This window comes from Nelusetta ayraudi, unplaced genomic scaffold (assembly GCF_046127955.1).
Source record: "Nelusetta ayraudi isolate G7.1 ecotype Tasmania unplaced genomic scaffold, CSIRO-AGI_Nayr_v1 ptg000094l, whole genome shotgun sequence".
In the NCBI taxonomy this organism is placed as follows: Eukaryota; Metazoa; Chordata; class Actinopteri; order Tetraodontiformes; family Monacanthidae; genus Nelusetta; species Nelusetta ayraudi.
In genome coordinates, this window is record NW_027466144.1 from 117,784 (window position 1) to 135,775 (window position 17,992).

Genomic DNA, 17,992 nt, shown 5'->3' on the forward strand with positions numbered 1-17,992 from the left:
ATGCATTATATGCATTAGTGGTTGACAGCTCAATGCAATTTGGACAATATAATTAGCAGGGCCGGACAGCTGCTGAAGAGACGACTGTTTATGCACCTCACGGGGGCTTCGCTGGGGTGGGGGGGGTGAGCGTGCGTGCGTAGTGCGGCGTTTAATTCAAATAAAGAATGCTGCGGAAGCCGACGCGTGCATCTCAACAAACCAAAGGAAGGAGTCCTTGAAGGCAACACGGGCGGTTTGCATCAGCCGGCAAACTTTTAATTTTGTCAGGTGGACTTTTTGTTTTGCACCGTCGGATGAAAAAAAAATTGAGTGTTTTGTTTTTTGCCAACGCGCCGGTGTTTTGCAGAGTTCGACCTCTGGAGGAGGGGTCGGGCGAAATGGTTTTCAATATAAAAGCACCGAGAAGAGGTTTGTTTTAATCTCTTGTCGTCTGTTTTGCAGGTGCGCTGCGCCGCTCGTTGTGTTCACTGCTGATTAAAACGCTGGTTTGGTCAGTGGAGATAATCAGCCGGGGCCTTGCTCCACAAGTTGGTCATCGAACGGCACATTTTGCAGCCACACGAGTGGCAGCGAAAACACCGCACGCACGTTTGCGCGCTTTATCAGTCGCTTTTGTTCTGAGTGGAAGAACTCAGAGTCACTAATCTGAGGTTTGCTGTTGTTATTTGTCTCCTACTTTTGGTGGTCCGAGTGAAACTCTCGGCCGAGGGGCTGCAGCCGCGTCAGCATCGCGGGCTTCAGATGCGCCAGCGGCACCTCGGATCTGAAATCCTCTCTCTGTTTTGAAGAACATACGTGCCAAAGAGCCAAAGAGCCAAAGAGAACTGGACATATTGATTTGTGGCCCCGGACAGAAAAGAAGAAAAACACAAAAACAAACCCTGTGTGGAGAAAGTGGACGGACAGAGGAGGAGTCTCCTCTTTGTAGCAACACAAAGCTCTTTGGCCACTGACGGAGGAGCTTCACTGATGAAGGACGCAGCAGAAACTCAGCTGACCGACGGAGCGACATCCAACTGAGTACAGACAGAGGAAAAAAATGTTGTGTCCCACCGTGTTGGACTCTCTGGAGGTTCTTCTTCTCCTCCTCCTCCTCCTCCTCCGCCTCCTCCTCTTTTTCCTCCACAAACTTTATTTGTGTTGTGTATTACGTTGTGTGTGTGTGTGTGTGCGTGTGTGCGGTCAACACATTTGAACCCGTCCAAGTGCAGCACATTGAGACATAGGGAGACTCTGAATGGCGAATGGTGTCACAATGTTGACATCGTCGCCATGGAAACGCCACTGTATCTAACGATCAGTTATTTAGCCTGTTTTTTGTTTTTTGTTTTTTTTTAATCCTATCTCACCGCGAACTCGTGTCTGATACCGCCGCATCCAGCGATGCATTTTTTTATTTTTTTTGCCTTGCCTTGCCGCTCTGTGTCCAGACCCCGAGTGGCCAGCGAGCGGCGTTCCGACTCCTCCATCAGCGGCCTAATCGAGGACTCGCCGACTCGCCGGCTCGGCTTTCAGCCGCTGCCGATCGGCGGCCGTCGCCGCATGCATCGCAGATGAGCCCGGCGAGCGGCGCGGCCTATTTGGAATCAATGGGGTCACAACTGTGGCGTAAATAGACGGAAAATTGGGCCGCTCGCTGGGGGCCTGGAGGAGCGAGTGGCCTACATCAATAGCGCCGAGCCCGAGTGGAAGACGGGGGGGGGGGGGGGGGGGCGCTCTCCAAAAGCCCGGCCTCCAAATTGAATTCCGTGGATAGATGGATGGGAAAATGAAAACATTGATAAACCTCAATGAGCGGCGCGAAAGCGTCGAATATGTCAATGTTTCTCTCTCTCTCTCTCTCTCTCTCTCTCTCTCTCTCTCTCTCTCTCTCTCTCTCTCCCTCTCTCGTCCCAACGTCGGGCAGGATGCGCGGGGATGGGTTCTGAAAGCCGGCACGCGTGGAAGCTGCGTGTGCCGTACACTGTGTTCCATCCGCGCCGCCAAATTGGCAGATGGAAGATGATGGATGCCGCTTGTTAAGAGCGCGCGGCCCTAATGCTCAGCGCCCGGGAAAAACAGTGGGAGCGGCGGCGGCGGCGGCGGCGGCGGCGGGAATCTCGGAGGGCGCGGCGGAGGCCAGTGGAACAGCGGGGGAGCGTCGCAATTGGCTGCATACAATCACCTCTTTAGGTGCAATTTGAGAGCGGGAGAAGGGCTGGTGAATAATTTATGTGGCAACCAGGCTTTACAGTAGAGGAAATATAAAACATTGTCTCCCCCCCCCCCAATGTTTTATTCATCCGCGGCCGTTTTTTTGTTTTGTTCAGTTTGTTGTCGGCAGTGGAGGCCGCGCTGATGACGGGAGTCAAGCTCCTCCCGCTTTTCCCAAATGGAGGTGAGCGGGTCGTCGTGCGTGCGTGCGTGCGCGCCACTGCCGTCCGAGCGGCGTGATGAGTCCGTTGTTTTGAAAAGTGAGCGGCTCCATTTTCAGACAACAACAAACATCCAAAGACTTTATTTTATTTGTTTGTTCAACGTAGAATCTGTCGCTGGCAATTTCTTCAGCGGGATCACGGCGAAAGCTCTCGAGAAAGTTATAGTCTTACAAAATAAGAGGGAATTTAATTGATTTAGTCTTAAGAGGGAATTAGCGCTGAACTGCCGCTACTCGCAGGAGACGGATTAAAGGGAGACGTGAAGGACTCGGAGGCCGTCAAGATGAGGACCTTGAGATAAGATTATTTTTTAATCTTCCGCCAGGGTTGTCATCTTTCATTTAGTTCCTTTGGCTGTTATTTTATTTAACTAGCTTCTCTGCTGCCGAGCCCTCGTTGCCACTGCACCTCACAAAACACGCTAATCAACTATTTCAAAGCAACCCGTGTGTTTTTTGTTTTCGTTATTCATCCAACGGCACCACTTTGCATTTTTGTTTTTTGGGGTTTTTTACGCAAACGTTGTCATCTTCCTCTTTAATATCCAAAAGTGTTTTTGAAAGACCTTGAAGAACCTCTTCTGTAGTACCTGAACCTGTTAATTAATTTAAAAAAATTTTGGCAAGGCCTTAAGGAACCCTAAGAAGCAATGTATCATTTATTTTTCCGACTTTGTTTTTGCTTCTGAATAAGTCCCACATTTAAAAAAAAAAAAAAAAAATCAGTTTTAAAGAATTGTAGAAAGTAAAATTGCTACCTCTGTTTTCACGTGAAGCCCGTCGAAGACGAAGCGGCCGCTGCTGAACGCACACGCTGGTGGCGAGTGAGACGGAAAGGAGAAAGGAGAGAGAAATAAAGAAATAAATGAATAGGAGAGCGGGAGCAGGAGCGTCTTTGCCGAGGGATAAATCATCTTCCCATAAGCCTGCACACAATCTCACCTGTCTGCAACCAGAGGTATCACTCCTCCGGCTTGCCAAAGGAAACAATGCCTATTTAATGCACTTTTCAGACTTGGAAGGCCCGTCCATAATTTACACACTCAACGCTTTACAAAAGGAGTCATCAATCAGACTCTTAAGTCCTCCCAGTGGTTCTGGGCTGGATGTAAACAGTATCACAGGGAGGGGAGGGAGGAAGTTCTAATCTGTCTGGCCGCTCGTCTCCATGTCTGCGTCCCCCGCATCCCCAACTGTCCGCCAGCTAATTGCGGTAATTAATTTGTGTGACCTACAGTCGCTTCCAGCTCCGGCTGCAGCCCCGCCCGGCCGTCGCTGGAGTGTGAAATCAATTCACTGCTAATCACTGGAGGTGGGTGTCTGTCGGCTGGGTCTGGGGAGCCGGTGGACGCCGGAGATAAAAGTAGCTCCTAATTCACTGGCGAGCGGCAGGCGGGGGGGGGGGGGGTGATGGGGCGTTTCCGCCGTGGTCCAACTCAGCCGGCGACGGTGTGCAGCATGAAAATGCTCCTGAACCTTCTAAACTCCAAACATTTGGATGCATTTCAAGATTTTCTGTTGAATTTACTTTCAGAGTCGTCGTCTGACATTGTTTGCCGCTGATTGCGAGTGCAGCGTTCGAGGGCCTCCGGTCTCCAGCGCTTCCAGTGTCTTTGGGCCAAGCTGACGGAGAGGAGCTGCTCTCAGGTCGCTGACGCTGGAGGCTCCTGCACGATTGTGTGACCTCAAAGGAGAAAAGAAACAAAAAGCCTAAATCACATCTTTTGTGTTTCCAACAGTAATAAAAATATGAGGGCATGTGTTTTTTTTCCCCCTTTTTTTTCCACTTGAGCTGTTTTTCAATTGTTTCGACGAGTGCTTCACATTCCCCAAAGCAACGAGATGCAAAGAAGCAGCGCGGAACACTCTTCTTTGTGACTGCTGTTACACACACAGACTTTTTTTTTTTTGATCAAATTTCCATTCTGCGGCGTGAAATCAGCCTCCTGGCGCGCTGTGACTCAGAGGCTTTTCCACCAATCTAAAACCTGGAGAGGTTCAAACCGGGGAGGTCAGAGATAATGACTGTGAAACGCTCCAAATCATGCTCTCGCTGGATGTGAAAAATATGGACGGTGCCCTCGGCGGGGCAGTTATTTAGCTTGAAAACACCAGAGAGCTCCTCTCAATCAGCGGCAGGCCGGACAGCATGTTAAGTTCCCTGAAATATTACCGCGACACTTTGTTTTTGCAAACACAAAACAAACATCTGGGTTTTTGGGGTGAAAATTGGCTCAAGGTTGCAGGAGCTTGGAGCATTTTCAGAAAAATAAGGAAAATCTTTGCCTTGAAGGGGCCACTCTGTCCTCAAAATCTGCTCAATATGTGTTTTTTTTTTTTGTGTGTGTTTCCTTCTTTGCGACGACGACAACAACAACAACAAAAAAAGAATGAGATGAAAGAGAGGACGGAGGAGGACGGAGGAGGACGGAGAGTGACGGTCGGAGGGAACACAGAGTAATGAAGGGACGAGCTTCAGCGCTCAGTGTCGCGACCCTCCCTTACAGGAAATGACCAGGTGACACTGACATGACTGACCTTTATCCCGACTGTTTCTCTGCCTCCCCGTCGCTGCGCTGAAAGGTCAGCAAAAGAGAGGAGGAGAGGAAGGCGGAAGCCTCACATCATCTTCCTGATCTCCACCTAAAGTGGACATAAATAACTTCAAAGCACGTCATGCGTGTTGCGGCTGCAAGCGGCGCATTGAGTGTCTCACAGTTGCCAGTTCTGCAGGCACTTGCTTCACGGTGGAACAAAAACAACAAAAAAACAAAACAGAATTTCAGGTGACTGGAAGGAGAGGAAAAGGTCACAGGTTCACGTCGTGATGAGTTATGGATCAGTCGCCAGTTGATCACAATGACTGTCTGACTCTCGATGCCGCAGGATAGCAGCGGAGTCGAGTCCGCGGACGAGGAGAAGAGGAGAAGGAGTTCAGTGTGAAGCATCGCACCTGGAAGATGCAGTATTCTCAAAGGACGCGTCTATTCCTTTGACCACTGCAGTGGTATCAGCCCGGGACCAACGGCAGTATCAGTCTGATCGATATCTGGGCCAATCAGCCGATCCCTCGTTTGTACCGAACGGCTGAAATCTATTTGTGGCGTTTGGCTCCCGGTGCACCGGCCGACGTCACCACCTCCTTTCAGCTGGAGGAGGCGCAAGAAGAAAGAAGTCCGAGATGAGGTCGAGGTGTGTTGCTGTCACGGGTCCCGGCGATGACCGCGGCGCCCCCTGCGGTGCCACCCCGGCCTATCAGCTGCACCCTCCGGGGCGCCTGAGGGATGCTGGATGCCACTTTAACCACAGGTATCCACTGCCTTCTTCTAAATCACACCATCAATAGGCAGTCTCTAACGCTGTAAAGCAAGCAAGCGCACACACACACACACACACACACACACTCACAAACCCACACACACAGCGAGGCCCCAGGCCATTCTATTAGTATGCAGACAGTGGATCTCATTTTAAGCGGGGATTTCGCTCGCCATCCTTGAGACCTGAGGCCGCCAGTGGCGCTGCGGTCCGGCGCCACGCTTCCTGTGCGTCTCTTTGTGTGCACGCGCTGCGAGTGTGAGTCGCAGGTCAGCGGCAGCAGCACTGTCGTCCAGGGGACTGCGGGGTCGCGTGCGCTGCGGGAGGCTGCGGACTCCAAGACTGGAGACCCTCCACTGAGTCGGAGGAGGAGGCGGCTGCACTGCCGCCACAGATTTTATTTCAGGATTGTTGGGATTTGAAGAGCAGATCCTTGCAGAGGAGCTCCAGCTTGAATGGTTTATTCAACACTTGTTAGCATCCGTTGTAAAGGGAGGCCTCCTGCAGCATTTGGTTGTTGCTTCGTCGTTCCCCCTGAAATGTCGACAACACGTACGGCCAGTGGTGGCAACACATTTAATGAGGAAAAAAAAAAAACTGTGGGACTGACTGGTGCATCCCGCAAGCAAGTGAAGACTCGGACTCCGAGGCTCCACTGTCGTTTTTGCACGAGGCTGGAGGAGCGAACAAGCGCTTGAACAGAAGTAGCGGTGAAGGGGAGAGTCAGGGTGATCAGGGTGTCAGGGTGTCAGGGTGTCGGAGTGATCAGGATTGTCGGGGTGTTCGTGGTGGGCGGGGCTGAGCAGGGTGATCAAGGTGGGCGGGGCTGAGCAGGCCAGAGCTCGATTCACGTCCACTTCCTGCCTTGCCACACATCCACTACACCAGGTGTCCACGGCTCCCTGTTGCCCTTTGTTATGCGTATGAGAGCTATTATGTATGGCGAGTAAATGTATTGGATGGTGGAGGCAGCGGAGGCACCGCGGGGGAGGGGGGAGGGGGGGGAGGGGGGGGGGGGAGGGGGGGAGGGGGGGGGGGAGGAGGGGGGGTGATAAGGTTTTAATAGTTATTGCTTGTTTGACAGGAGGGAGGCCTATTTCCCCGGAGGACGGTCCTTGGTGCCACTCTGGCCCCTCCCCCTCATCCCCATCCCCCTCCCCCCTCCTCCCCTGTTGCTCCATTATCTCACCCTTTTTCTCCACTTGATATTAAGACAACAGGGAGGATTACGCCGAGGCAGCGACGGGGGAGAAAGCAAAAAGCAATTTGACCGGAAAGAGGGATAAAGTGCGGAGGAGGAGGAGGAGGAGGAGGAGGAGGAGGAGGAGGAGGGGAGTGTGTGTGTGTGTGTGTGTGTGGGGGGGGGATCAGGTGTAGTGCTGAGTGCCGCGGTCTGAACCCTTCCCCCGCTTCCTGGTCTGGCAACATGTTGCAGCGCCTGTAAATAATAATAATAAAACACTGATTTGATGGTTTGAGCCTCTGCTGCAGAGCGGCTGCTGGTCGCTGCTCTGCCACACTCCTGCTCTGAATGCATGAGTGACAAACTTCCACGCAGTTTTTTTTTTTTTTTTCCCTCCTTCCACCGACTCTGCACCTCATTATGCTGCACGGAGACGCTGCTGTGCTTTCTGTATGAACCTCTTTTGTCGTAATCTGCAGATGATTCGTCGACGGCTGACAATAAAGGCCGCCGCTTCTGTTATCTGGCAACCTTGAGGATATTCAGTGTTTGTGCATTTCAACTACCGTGTCCCAACCCCCCTCCCCACCCCCCACCCCCCCACCCCTTCCCACTTGAGTCAAGGCAGCGCATTCATCCACAAACCCGGGCGCTGCAGTCCAGGCTGTGTCTCTGCACTCTCTGCACTCTCACCTGCAGCGCTGAGTGGCGTCGCACCTGCGATAAAAACTGAGACTCTGACGTGAGTTGGACTGCGGATTAGTCTGCGGTGCGACAGGCTTTCTTTTTTTTTTTTGCGGGGCAGTTTTTCAGAGCCTCACACGTCGACGCGGCTAAACTGATCCGCTTCCATCAAAATCCCATCTGCACCCAAAACTTTTGCACAAGCCGCGAGATTAGATTCAAGTCGGGAGGATAAAGCTCCTTTTTTTTCGTCCTCTCGACTTCTTTTAAATGCCTCTCTGTATTTTATCACAGGTTCCTCTCAATCAAAAGCCACAGCTGAACAGGTCGGGAAAGTAGACAAACAGGCGGGCTAATAAACTGGCAGCTATAGGCAGCGGCCAGAGAGCCGTCGGCCCTGATTGTCAGACTCTCAGCGCTGATGCCCTTTACCTCCTCCCTGCCGTCCGTCCTTAATGAAAAGCTTGCGGCCGGGCGCCGCTCCGGATCCATCAGCTGGAGGCGAGTCCAGGCTGGCTGGCCGGCGGCCGATGCTGATCAATAACCTGCAGAGACGACGAGCGGAGCCACGGACTCTCAGGGCTTAATGGAAGGGAATGGGACCCGGAGTGGAAAAAGAGCGGAGGTGTGATTTTAAAGGCCGGCCTGCTAATATTGGCAGAGAGAGAAAAGCCTCGGAGGAGTTTGGCAGCAGAGAATTAGGTTTAAATGCGAGTGCGGGGTCGCCAGGGGTTGCTGGTTGTGGCGCTATAGGGTTTGACCCGCATCACACAGCCTGTTTTTGTTCCAAACCCCCTCCCCCCATACACACACACACACACACACACACACACACACACACACACACACTCTGTGTGTTCTGTGGAAAAAGTGAACATACAAGAAAAGTCACTGCGAGACGCCGTGACGTCCTGCAGCCTCGCAGCCTTTGCTGAAAACTTTGTTTGCAACATGCAGAGAGTGTGTTGTGTTTGTGTTGATCCTATCAGGCACATCGTCCCCATTTTGCCAATATCAGTTTGCAGGATTTCACGGTTAATGGAAGCACAACTGCTGCTGCTGCTGCTGCTGAGTGAGTGGAACTGTTAAAAAAAAACTTCATCACCAACTCAGCTAATTTGGCATCCAGTTGTAAATGTCAAGTGCAAGGGTCTTTAACCCACTTTGTTCTGCCTGCTTTCTGTTGTTGTTGTTTTTGTTCTGCCAAGACCAACCCCTTCTTGTTTCTGAGTGGTTTCAGGTTTAGTGTTACAGTTAGCATTAGCGTCACAGTCTTGAAACAAGCTGATTTTTTTATTTATTTATTTTTTTTTTTACATTGATGAAGAGAGTGATTGCAGCCGGAATAAAACAAAACATTTTTTGCAGCCTAAATAATGTGGATGAGGAGCCAGAGTGTTTTAGGAGACGTCGATGTTTTATCTCCGGACTCGACCTTTGTGTCTGTTGCTCTTACTGCTGTGTTTGGAAAGAGACGTGATGAGGCACCAGCCAGACTCGGCTGCACTAATCCGGAGACGTCCAGCATCGACGAGAGCCCCAATTAAAAATGCCCGACGCTGACCCGCTGTACCATTCCTGGCTGAAAACCTCATGAGTTGAGGTCCGACAAGAGGAAAAAAAGAAAAGAAAACGTCTACCGGCTTGATTTAATGGGGAGCGAGGCACCTAAAAAACAAAACAAATCATGCCACTGCCTGGACAGAAGTTCCGAAAACAAGATTTCTGACCAGCTTCGAGATTCGAGACTTTTCCTTTTCTCCCCTCAAACGCCTCAAACCGCAGCTGGAAGTCTGAAAGTTGGAGGAAGAGAAGTCAGTCGTCCTCCAGCAGCTCTGTTCGTCAAAGTAAGAGACTGTTTTGAACTGAATGTTGGTCGGGGGAAGATCGTGAAGCTCAGGACACATGAGTGATGGTTTAATATGTTTAAGATGCACAGAATGTGTTTCTGTTGCTTTATTGGACGTGTGAGACGCCGATGGATGGGCTTCACGTGCTCTCCCCGTGCCAGGCACACTCACTTTTCCAGAAGACGGAGTGCAGCGGAGACTTTGGAGACTCTCCTCCTAAAATAGCCTTGCTTTCATAGCCGCGCTAATGGTCCCACACTTGAGAACGGCGCCACCTCTCTGCCTCTCTCCGCGCCCCTCTGAAGGATCTCAGCCACGCTGGAAATTTGACAGTGACATTACAGTTTATTGTCCGCCAGCGTCTCAGTCTCTTGTATTCCATTTGTCTGGCTTAACGGAGTAATTCAAACATATTAAAGTGAGACGGATCGATGCCGCGCAGTTTAATGACGCCGCAGCGGGTGTGGAGGCGCACACCGGCGGCGACAGGCTGCAGGTGGCGACAAACAACAACAATGTTTGGCACATTACAGCAAACAAGGGACCACTTGGAGGTGTGGGTTTTTTTTGTTTTTTTTTTTTTTATGTAAAACAATTGATGAGCAGTGGCTTTGGCGACTCTGTCGTTGCTGTTATTTTTTAAATTTCCTCTCAGCAGGAGTTGTGTGTGTCTTTCTACTGAGGGGCCAGTTCTCTCATCTCGTCCCTGCAGCTTCTCGACCCTCGCCTCTGATCACTTGGGGGGGGGAAGAGAGACACACCTACAAAAAGATTTCACCTTGACATCAGCTGATTGGCCGCTGTGACGTAATGTGTGTCGGGATGGAAGCGCCGTTTGTCTCCTTGAAAAGTGCAGCATGTTGGAAAGCATCCCAATATGCAGCAAACTGGGCCGGACGTGACGTGAGCTGAGTGGACATGAGTGCTTTTTATGATTATTCGCTGCTGCAGGACGAGCCTTGAAACAGAGAGACAAGCAGTGATGGCTGCTGTTTTAAAATCTTTCTCAACCTTCTGAGAAAGAACCTTGCAGCTCCGTCGGCGTGCCGGCCTCGAAAATCGTTACGAATCTGGAAACCCGACACCCGAAACGTGCAACACAAAGAGAAGCAGGAAGTGGACGAGGAAAATTGGATTTGGCCCCGACCGGATAAATGCGGCTCGGGAATAATGATGAGGGAAAAAAAATCAGGCGACTTTTCTCTCCGCTTTTCCGTCTTCCTGCTCCTCCTCCTCCCCCTCCTCTTCCGACCTCCTGCTTCAGACATTTGGTTTGTTTTCTAAACTTGGGATTTATTTCCAGCTTTTGATTGCCTTCCTGGATGGACGGAGCTGCTTTTTGACTCTGACCCCGCCTCTACATCCCAAAAGCCATCCGTTTAATAGGGCTTATTAAATTGTACCAGCTCTGCCCTCAGCCTCTGTGTTTGGGTCATGGTGACATTATGACTTTTTTTTTTTTTTTTTTTCAATAGCTAAGGTTACCGTTTTAGTTTGGAGAACAATTCTGGACCTCATTGTCGTCATCACCAGGAAGCTGCTGAAGCAAACAGACTATTGTCATACGTAACTTGCTATATATTAAAATGAAACAAAAACAAAAATCGCAGCACATCAAAAGTGCTTCACGAAAAAACAAATTCACCCTCGTGCAACTTCTTATGCAGACTGCAGTTTGATGTCAAGGGTGTGAGAAGCCAAGAGGTGGCGGTGTAACTTCTGGGCCAATCAGAATTATTACTGCGCGGCAGTTCTGGATGCCATCCAGCAGCCTGTGGAGAGACTTTCCCGGTTCTGTCTGCCGTTCATCTGCTGCTGCTTCTGCAGATCAGGTTTTCTCACCAAAGATGTTGTCAAAAGAAAGGGAGGAACAAAGAAAGAAAGAAAGAAATTGCTTTTCTGTATAGACACTTTTTTTTGGGATTCAAAGACAGAAAGAAAAAAGACTGGAAATATTATATATATTTTTTTGCACAGAATCTGTCCAATCTGCATCACCTGGTGAGTCAGCGGCTCCGCCCCTGACGACCTCCAGCCGCCTCTCATCGCTGGGTCATTTTTTTAACCGCAGTTCTTTCTGCAACAACCACAAGTTGTTGCCACGCAAGGCTGCTGCGACTGTGCCTGCGTGTCTCTGCTCGGCTCGGCTCGGCTCAGCTCTGCTCGGCTTCGGAGTCACAAGACAAGAACAACACCCTGAAACCTGGAGCAGAATCCAATGCAAATATGAAAACAGTGACAGGATTGGATTCAATCTAGAGAGCCTAACAGGAAGCCTCGCTGCTGCCGCTGCTGCTGCAATTAAGGCCGGGACTTTTTGTCTCTTTGGAGGAAGCGGCGGCATTGATCGGCGAGCCCTCCAGTCAGAGCTCACCAAATGCCAAAAACAAACACAATATTCGCACGCGGCAGCGGAGGGAGATCTCTTTGCAAACAGAGCAGCCTCACGCGCCGTGACCTTCTGCCGGCGTGTCACACGGCGCGGCCGCGTGTGGAACAGAGAGGGGAAGAAAGAAACAATGCCATTCCTCACCGCCGCCTCCTCACAGAGAGAAAGCCTAGTACAGGTCGAGTGGCGTTCAGTTGACATTTTTAGGCTCAGTGCAGGCTTCTCTGAAGGGCCCATGTTTTGCTGAAAAATGAAAATATATTTGTATAAACTTCCTTCAGCAAATAATCTGTGACGTCATGTTGTCAGCGACCTCGCCAGGAAGGAGAAAAGCCTTCTCTTTTTTTTCTTTCACGGAAGCTTCGCTTTTCCATTGAAATCAGCCCTCTGTGATGTCACGAACTGGACCTCTCCGTCGGAGGAGGAGCTTCAACCCTCGAGGGCCGCGAAGCCTGAGTTCCAACAGGAGAACGTAAATGCAACAAAATAACCCCGCCTTGTTTTTGTGTTGTGGAGCACTGGGCAGAGCCCCAGCGTGGTCTCCACTCCAGCACGAACACAACGTCCTCAGCTCATTCCTTCATGCCCGTGCTTATTCATTTCATTATTTCTCTTTCTATTTTCTTTCTGGATTCCATAAGTCTGTTTTGCAAAAGCCCACTCAAACACGTTTCAAAGTCCTCAGGTCACGGAGGTCCTTCTTTTCTTTTCTTTTTTTTCTTCCCGGAGCACTTTGCAGAGTTCTAATCCACGGCCACTTAAAAGCTGCGTTTCATCCTTGACCTTGGCAAACGGCCGCTGAAAAGAAAACTTGTGATATGATTCGCAGCCTGCAGGCAGCGCTCATTCATGATGTGGCTTTTTCTTGTTTGAAACTCAAAGACGTTCTTCCAGGGCTGCAGCTTCCCCCGTCCTGTTGCCACGCTGCTCGCTGTTTTGTGCATGGCCAGATTCAATCAAGGACACAAGAAAAAGTGAATTGATTCATGGCTCTCAGCTCAGCCAGTTAGCACTAGCAGCAACGACTTAGCATTTCTGTTGGCAACCTCGTGGAAAAAATGCTGAATAATTCCTGTGAAAATCCACAAAAAAGAGGCCGGCTGACCATCAGTGTATACTTATTTGGTTACATTCACAAATATTGAGCGGTGCATGCGTTGGCACTTCAAATGTGTATTTAGATGTGTATCAATTTAAACCGCTGAATTTTTATTTTCAAGCACCGAAGAAACACAAACATGAGCAGCATCAGTGAAAGAGAGTCGCTCCTGAAAAAAAGCACAGGCTTGGACTCCACGCACACATTTAACAGTTAGGTGCACGCAGGCGTGCGCGCACACACACACACACACACACACACACAGAAGGATCTCATGCATGCATGTTGTTCACGTGTGAGATGACAAACATATGGTGACACAGAGGTTATCCTTTAGTGAGAAAACGTGGGCTGCACTCCACACACTATCCATTCAGCTGTGTGTGTGTGTGTGTGTGTGTGTGTGTGTGTGTGTGTGTGTGTGTGTGTGTGTGTGTGTGTGTGTGTGTGTGTGTGTAACGCATACGTGTGGCAGTGTTATTTAAAGAAGTCCAATTAAATATAATGCCCAACATAATCTCTGGCCCTTCTTTCATTAACTTGCGATTGTGTAGCGAGGCAGGCGAGGTGAGTATTGACAGGGACCGCCCACGCCTCTGGGGCTCCTGCCCGGCCAGCGCCGCTGCACAGAGCAACAGCAGCCTCTACTGGCAGCAGAGGAACCTGCGGCGGCGGCGGCGGCAGGAGAACCTTTAATTGGGCCGGAATCATCTCCAGTCAGAATCAAACACCAAGCGTTGTGTCAAAGGATAACTGTGACGCCTGTCAACTGGCTTCTGTTGCACATGTTGCTTTGTTAATTGTTGTCTTTTTCTGAAGGCTTCAGGAAGTCCTGCCTGCAGGCACTGACGGGGTTGTAATGCCGGTGGGTGAACACTAGGACCAAGGAGCCGACGGCTTCAGTGGACACGCCGGTCAGTGCTGTGACGTCACACAGACAAGAGAAGCTTCCTTGGCTTTTGTTGGTGAGTTTTCGTGATCTCCGCATGGTTTCAAGGCAGAGTTCACCTCAGCCTGCCAAAACCACATCATGCCTTAGCATCCTGTCAACAAACAGTCGGAAAAGTCCATTTCAAGAACACGTTTGAGAACTGGCCCTTTGTGATGTCACAAAATGCACTGATGTCGCTCCCTTCTACAGGGAGCTGTAAACAGAGGGCTGAGTATGCTGTTTTCTGGGGACACAGAGAGTTTAGTTTTCTTCTGTGATGAAAAAAGCGCTGTCATTTTTTTTGACATTGTATTTTCCCCATTGTGATTGGTTTTTAATTTTAATATACATGCATCCATATATATATACATTTATATACATATACATATAGATATATCTATAGATATATAGATATATCTATATATATATATATATATATATATATATATATATGTACAGGTTTATTTGGCAACATCAAGTCTGTGTGCAAGGCCTCAGAGGAGTCTATGCATCACCTGCTTCTCCTACAAACATTTAACCAGGCATCAAAGTGCGCCGGGGGGGAAAAAAAAAAAGAAGTTTGTGCAAAACTTCAGGAATGCAAAGCAGAGTCTTGCAGGAGAGGCAATAACGCTCGTAAGACTCATTATTCCTTGGCAAAAGCTCCACTTGTAAACTCTGACTGCTCCGACCCGCAGCAGCGTATTTTACCTCGGGGCCTCTGACACCGACTACAACACTTGTGTTTTTTCCTGCAAAGTGGGAGGTCCACCTGGAGCACGCTCAGCTGGGTGTAATTTGGTTTAGTTTATGTGCTGTCGTATCTTTGACTTTTGCTTTTTCTCTCTCTCTCTCTCTCGCTCTCTCTCCTTTTTTCCTCGGGCGCATACATCAGTATTCAATTTACACTGTTGTATAATCAATTAAGCATATTGCAATGCATCTGAGGTGAACCTGCAGGAAAAACAGTGCGGGGGCTCCGCTCATTGGAAATAGTCTCGTTAACACAGAATAAATCCCACATTTACTTTCTTTCTTTTTTTCAGAAAAACAAAATAAATAAATTTCTATTTCCAAATGTTTTGGGTTTTTTTTTTTTAACTACCAGCCGGTCAGGTCCTTTCACACAACATCCTACATGCATGCGGAGCCAAACGTCGGTGTCTCTAACAGTCTAGTTTCATTTTCCAGCCAAGCTTTCATGTCTGTATCAAAGCTCCTCATCAAAAATGAACGAGCCTCACCTCTCCAAAAAAAACAAAAGTTCAGAGTTCCAGCGAGATAGAACCCTCACATCCATCCCAACCCCCCCACCCGCCATCAGCCCCCCACCCTCCCACCCCTCATTGAAATGTGAAGCATGGATGGGAGCAATAAGGCTGTGACACAGCGCAGCAGGAAAATAATATTAATGAAGACCTGCGAGAGGAGTGAGGGAGCGGGACGCCGAGGCCTGGTTCAGCCCGCTCCCACTGACCCAGCTGGAAGTGGGGGAGGAATCAGCAGAGCTTCAGCCTCCAACAGCTCCACACCTACCAAACAGGGTTGAAGACGACAAGGAGGAGGAGGAGGAGGAGGAAGAGGAGGAGGTGGAGGAGGAGGAGCTGCCATTCAAATCCACTCCAGCGCTGCTTTCCACATTTATTCACGTCGCATCCGCAGCGATTCATCGCAACCCGGGCCTTGTATTTGCAGCTTTGGCCTTTCTTTTCATGGCTTTCATTGGCTTGTCAACAAAGCGAGCGAGAAATCCAGCGACTGCAGCTCAGAGGAGGTCCAGCGGCGGCGGAGCTCAGCCAGAAAACACCGCGCTGAAGTGCATTGTGGGATACGCCGAGGACACCAAAGACTCCATCTGGTGCGGCCTTGAGGTCGGAGGGGATGGAAACTCCTGCGTGGGTCAGCGGCCGCGGCTGAAGGGGGGCGTGTCTTTGAAACGGGACGGCCGTGTGACGTCATCAGCCAATGAAAAGCAGCCGTTTGAGGGCCGCAGCGGCATGAAGAGCACACGGAGGGGAGCGTGTGCAAAACCGTGTGGCCGCAGCTACACCGTGAGGATGAAGTCACCAGCGTTCCCGATGGTACCCGAGACGAGAGCGAGACCCTGGAGACGAGGATCCGCCTCCAGGAACCCTCCGGGAACCCTGAGCCCGTCGGTTCATTCAAGAGAAAAAATAGAAATCGCTCAGAGATAACAGAAGGAAAATTGCCAGCCTGCCGCGCTGCTGCTGGCCCCGCCCCATTATGGAATCCAACGAGCGCAGCCATAACTCCCCCCCCCCCCCCCCCCGCCCCTCGTCCTCCATCCTCCCCAACTCCCCCCAAACTCCCCCACCCCCTTCTGATTTAATTGCCACGCTGTGCACTTTCGTCACGAACACAACCGTCCCCGCTTAATAGCGGCGGCGTTTTCCGTTTCTCCGCCTTTATTCGTGAGGCGCGTGGCGCAGAATGCTGATGGGCTCATGCGGCGGCAGCGCCGCTGCGCCCGCAATTAGGAGCGTGCACGGCGGCTGATGTGGCGGCGAGCCTCGGGGGGTGGGGGGGGTCGGGGGGAGTGGGGGGTCGGGCAACGTAGGCAGGGGTGTCGCCCAGGTGCAGGTGGGGAAATGTGTCAACAACCCCAAACCCCTTGACCTTGACCCTGACCTTGACCCTGACCCCAAGACATTTTATTTGGTTTTCGCTCAGAAGCGCTGATCCATGACGGCCCATCACAAAAGACACAAGCCAACTGAAGAGTCACTGTTTATCTCCTGTCACCTGCCCGACCCCCACCCCCCTCACCCTCACCTCCACCCACCTCACCCCTCCCCCACCTCCCCGCTGGTCCTCAGCTTTTCCAGCTGAATTTCACCAGCAAACGGCTCTTCTTCTTTTTTCTTTTTTTCTTTTTTTTTTTTTTAGTTTAGTTTGATTCCCCGAAATTGGATTTTAATGAATTCCGCAATGAATAACCAAGCAAGAAATTATTTTCCAATATCCTCCCCTGATATTCCACCATCCCTCTGTATTAGCGGAATTAATACTTGAAGCGTGCTGGAGACGCCGCATCAGGTGATGCAGGATTTGATTAGGAGTTTGAAGTTTTGAGCAAATCAGGATCCGGGGGGGGTGGGGGTGGGGGGTGCAGTCATGTTTTCTTTTTTTATTCTTTAATCTAGAGGCGGGGGCTGTTGGGGGTGGGGGGGGGGTGAGAGAAATCCCTCCCAGGCAGCGGCAGAGAATACTAAATCGCTCCAGTTTGATTAGCATAGCGGCCAAGTGGCTTTTGCCATTTGCTTCATGTCTGAGGCACTTTGTGTGCTTCCCCTGCACGCTCGTCCGTCCGTCCGTCCGTCCGTCCATCCATCCGTCTTTGATTTTGATGCTATGGGGGAGGACATGTTGCATTTGCACTGCGTTAAGGGTCGACTGAATCACTTCTATTGTTGCAGGTCCTTTCAAGCCCCCCACCAAACCATCACCCCCCCCCCTCTTCTTTTTTTCAAAAGGTATTGCTGCATGATTGTGCGCCAGTCTGGTGTGACAAGATAAAAGCCAAGTGGGCCGCATACAAATAGGAAATAAAGTGCCTAATGCACACGGCTGGCTGGTGCCACACAAGGCGAGGACACATGCGACCATGATGATGATGATGATGATGATGATGATGATGATGATGATGCAGGCTGGACGCAGGACCGAGGTGAGGCAGGTGGCTCTGCTTGGGACTCCTCCCCCTCCACCTCCAGCTCCACCTCCACCACCTCCCACCCAGAACACTTCATCCTATCGATGCAGTTTGATGGATGTTGCCGCTGTCTTTGCATCATTGTGCTCTCTCTCTCTCTCTCTCTCTCTCTCTCTCTCTCTCTCTCTCTGTCACTCTCTCTCACGCAGAGATAATCACTCCATCAGCCGTGATTCTCTTCGTCCCCACAACAAAAACAAAGCAGCAGGAGGCTGAGGGTCGCCTCGGCTATCTCGCCCCACTTCTCTCACCGCCTCTTCCTCCTCATCAAGGATGCAATTAGCCCACGGACGGGCGTCTTTTTTTTTTTGTTGTTGTCGTCTTGCTGTTGTGAATGGACGGCCGGGCTGAATGCAGCCGCTCATCACGCATGCATAGGCGGAGAA